We start from the raw sequence: 5,000 nt of genomic DNA on the forward strand, positions 1-5,000 counted from the left end.
CGGCGGGACACCGGAGAAATGCTGCCCAACAGACACTCAACCCGACGCGGCCTGTTTGCAGAGCTTTTCTACCCTGGTTCTGTTTTCTAAAAACCAGGTTTCTGAAATCGGGCGGGTGGTAATTTCCTCAGACTCCAATTATCTGGTAGGACGGGAGAAGGGGCCTTCGACGCACTCTGCCCATCTCCCCTTCTCCCGTCTTGTGACAGTCGTTTTTCTCAGGCTCAGCTCGCGCCCCTGGTACTATAGGAGAGTTTGGAAATTTTTCTGAGTTTCACCTCGTGCCCCTGGTACTGTAATGCTCCTGCATTGTAAGGCAGATGCCCATCCGCCCTTCAGCTGCCCTCCCGGATTGCTAAACTGCATCTTGCCCCCCCCTCCCGGATCCTCCAGCACTTCCAGGCCCCACATGAGCACTCTGCAATCCGCCCTTCAGCTGCCCTCCCGGATTGCTAAGCTGCATCTTGCCCCCCCCTCCCGGATCCTCCAGCACTTCCAGGCCCCACATGAGCACTCTGCAATCCGCCCTTCAGCTGCCCTCCCGGATTGCTAAGCTGCATCTTGCCCCCCCTCCCGGATCCTCCAGCACTTCCAGGCCCCACACGAGAACTCTGCAATCCGCCCTTCAGCTGCCCTCCCGGATTGCTAAGCTGCATCTTGCCCCCCCCTCCCGGATCCTCCAGCACTTCCAGGCCCCACATGAGCACTCTGCAATCCGCCCTTCAGCTGCCCTCCCGGATTGCTAAGCTGCATCTTGCCCCCCCCTCCCGGATCCTCCAGCACTTCCAGGCCCCACATGAGCACTCTGCAATCCGCCCTTCAGCTGCCCTCCCGGATTGCTAAGCTGCATCTTGCCCCCCCCTCCCGGATCCTCCAGCACTTCCAGGCCCCACATGAGAACTCTGCAATCCGCCCTTAAGCTGCCCTCCCGGATTGCTAAGCAGGATCTTGCCCCCCCTCCCGGATCCTCCAGCACTTCCAGGCCCCACACGAGAACTCTGCAATCCGCCCTTCAGCTGCCCTCCCGGATTGCTAAGCTGCATCTTGCCCCCCCTCCCGGATCCTCCAGCACTTCCAGGCCCCACATGAGAACTCTGCAATCCGCCCTTCAGCTGCCCTCCCGGATTGCTAAGCAGGATCTTGCCCCCTCCTGGATCCTCCAGCACTTCCAGGCCCCACATGAGAACTCTGCAATCCGCCCTTAAGCTGCCCTCCCGGATTGCTAAGCAGGATCTTGCCCCCTCCTGGATCCTCCAGCACTTCCAGGCCCAACATGTCCACTCATCCATCCGCCCTTGGGCTGCTCCCCTCGGCCGCTAAGCGGCAAAGGCTCCGTTCCAGCATCTTCCAGGACCTCCAGGCACCACATGTCCACTCATACATGCGCCCTTGGGCTGCCCCCCTCGGCCGCTAAGCGGCAAAGGCTCCGTTCCAGCATCTTCCAGGACCTCCAGGCACAACATGTCCACTCATACATGCGCCCTTGGGCTGCCCCCCTCGGCCGCTAAGCGGCAAAGGCTCCGTTCCAGCATCTTCCAGGACCTCCAGGCACCACATGTCCACTCATACATCCGCCCTTGGGCTGCCCCCCTCGGCCGCTAAGCGGCAAAGGCTCCGTTCCAGCATCTTCCAGGACCTCCAGGCACCACATGTCCACTCATACATCCGCCCTTGGGCTGCCCCCCTCGGCCGCTAAGCGGCAAAGGCTCCGTTCCAGCATCTTCCAGGACCTCCAGGCACCACATGTCCACTCATACATGCGCCCTTGGGCTGCCCCCCTCGGCCGCTAAGCGGCAAAGGCTCCGTTCCAGCATCTTCCAGGACCTCCAGGCACCACATGTCCACTCATACATGCGCCCTTGGGCTGCCCCCCTCGGCCGCTAAGCGGCAAAGGCTCCGTTCCAGCATCTTCCAGGACCTCCAGGCACCACATGTCCACTCATCCATCCGCCCTTGGGCTGCTCCCCTAGGCCGCTAAGCGGCAAAGGCCCCGTTCCAGCATCTTCCAGGACCTCCGGGCAACACATGTCCACTCATCCATCCGCCGTTCGGCCGCCCTCATCGGCCGCTAAGCGGCAGAAGCCCCGTTCCCGTATCTTCCAGGACCTCCAGGCGGCTCATGGCCACTCAGCCATCCGCCCTTCAGCTACCTTCGTCGGCCGCAAAGCGGCAGATTCTCCCTCCTCCCGAGAGCCAGGGTGATGACTATGGAGCCCAGCAATGGCCCCTGGTACGTGTCTGAGCCCCAAAGAACATCACCCGATATCGGGCTTGGCTTCAATCTGTCAAACTCTGTTTCCTAAAAACCAGGTTTCTGAAATCGGGCAGGTGGTAATTTCCTCAGACTCCAATTACCTCGTCGGACGGGAGAAGGGGCCTTCGACGCACTCCGCCCATCTCCCCTTCTCCCGTCTTGAAACAGAAATTTTTCTGAATTTTTCGCCTGGCGCCCCTGGTACTTTTAGACACTTTGTCATTTTTCTGACTTTTTGAGCTGGTGCCCCTGGTATTTTTAGACACTTTGTCATTTTTCTGCCTTTTTTTGAGCTGGCGCCCCTGGTATTTTTAGACACTTTGTCATTTTTCTGACTTTTTGAGCTGGCGCCTCTGGTACTTTTAGACACTTTGTCATTTTTCTGACTTTTTGAGCTGGTGCCCCTGGTACTTTTAGACACTTTGTCATTTTTCTGCCTTTTTGAGCTGGTGCCCCTGGTATTTTTAGACACTTTGCCATTTTTCTGACTTTTTGAGCTGGCGCCTCTGGTACTTTTAGACACTTTGTCATTTTTCTGCCTTTTTTTGAGCTGGCGCCCCTGGTATTTTTAGACACTTTGTCATTTTTCTGCCTTTTTGAGCTTGCGCCCCTGGTACTTTTAGACACTTTGTCATTTTTCTGCCTTTTTGAGCTGGTGCCCCTGGTATTTTTAGACACTTTGCCATTTTTCTGACTTTTTGAGCTGGCGCCCCTGATACTTTTAGACACTTTGTCATTTTTCTGACTTTTTAAGCTTGGGACCCTTGTACTTTTGGAAACTCTCTCATTTGTTCTGACTTCAGCTCCTGCCCCATGTATTATTCCAGGCTCCCCTGCCTGCACAGCCTCCCCACACTCAAGCAGCCCTCCCCGGTGTCACACACACACACACACACACACACACACACACACACACACACACACACACACACACACACACACACACACACACACACACCTCTCTCACAAGCCCCTTGGTTCTTCATGATGCTCAGTAAAAGAGCCAGGCCTCCCTGCCTGCACAGCCTCCCCACACTTAAGCAGCACTCCCCGGTGTCACACTCTTCTCCCAAGCCCCCTGGTGCTTCATGATGCTCAGTAAAAGAGCCAGGCCTCCCTGCCTGCACAGCCTCCCCACACTTAAGCACCCCTCCCCGGTGTCACACTCTTCTCCCAAGCCCCCTGGTGCTTCATGATGCTCAGGAAAAGAGCCAGGCCTCCCTGCCTGCACAGCCTCCCCACACTTAAGCAGCACTCCCCGGTGTCACACTCTTCTCCCAAGCCCCCTGGTGCTTCATGATGCTCAGTAAAAGAGCCAGGCCTCCCTGCCTGCACAGCCTCCCCACACTTAAGCAGCACTCCCCGGTGTCACACTCTTCTCCCAAGCCCCCTGGTGCTTCATGATGCTCAGTAAAAGAGCCAGGCCTCCCTGCCTGCACAGCCTCCCCACACTTAAGCAGCACTCCCCGGTGTCACACTCTTCTCCCAAGCCCCCTGGTGCTTCATGATGCTCAGGAAAAGAGCCAGGCCTCCCTGCCTGCACAGCCTCCCCACACTTAAGCAGCACTCCCCGGTGTCACACTCTTCTCCCAAGCCCCCTGGTGCTTCATGATGCTCAGTAAAAGAGCCAGGCCTCCCTGCCTGCACAGCCTCCCCACACTTAAGCAGCACTCCCCGGTCACACACTCCCTCCCTGGGCCCCTTGGTGCTTCACAACCCTACCCCTAAAGGAACCAGGCTCCCCTGACCTGGAACCCTGACCCGCACTTAAGCACCCCTCCCCGGTCACACACTTCTCTCCCAAGCCCCCTGGTGCTTCACAACCCTACCCCTAAAAGAACCAGGCTCCCCTGACCTGGAACCCTGACCCGCACTTAAGCACCCCTCCCCGGTCACACACTTCTCTCCCAAGCCCCCTGGTGCTTCACAACCCTACCCCTAAAAGAACCAGGCTCCCCTGACCTGGAACCCTGACCCGCACTTAAGCACCCCTCCCCGGTCACACACTTCTCTCCCAAGCCCCCTGGTGCTTCACAACCCTACCCCTAAAAGAACCAGGCTCCCCTGACCTGGAACCCTGACCCGCACTTAAGCACCCCTCCCCGGTCACACACTTCTCTCCCAAGCCCCCTGGTGCTTCACAACCCTACCCCTAAAAGAACCAGGCTCCCCTGACCTGGAACCCTGACCCGCACTTAAGCACCCCTCCCCGGTCACACACTTCTCTCCCAAGCCCCCTGGTGCTTCACAACCCTACCCCTAAAAGAACCAGGCTCCCCTGACCTGGAACCCTGACCCGCACTTAAGCACCCCTCCCCGGTCACACACTCCCTCCCTGGGCCCCTTGGTGCTTCACAACCCTACCCCTAAAAGAACCAGGCTCCCCTGACCTGGAACCCTGACCCGCACTTAAGCACCCCTCCCCGGTCACACACTCCCTCCCTGGGCCCCTTGGTGCTTCACAACCCTACCCCTAAAAGAACCAGGCTCCCCTGACCTGGAACCCTGACCCGCACTTAAGCACCCCTCCCCGGTCACACACTCCCTCCCTGGGCCCCTTGGTGCTTCACAACCCTACCCCTAAAAGAACCAGGCTCCAGGCCCCACCAGCCGACCCCTGTTCCCCCACACTTAAGCCACCCTCCTCGGACTGAACCCTCCATCCGCACCCGCCAGAGCTCCGCGCCCCTGGTACTATAAAACACTCTGGAATAGAACCAGGCACCCTGGCCTGGCACTCTCGTCC

Source organism: Leuresthes tenuis, unplaced genomic scaffold (genome assembly GCF_036924035.1).
Source record: "Leuresthes tenuis unplaced genomic scaffold, fLeuTen1.0.hap1 SCAF_264, whole genome shotgun sequence".
Taxonomy (NCBI): Eukaryota; Metazoa; Chordata; class Actinopteri; order Atheriniformes; family Atherinopsidae; genus Leuresthes; species Leuresthes tenuis.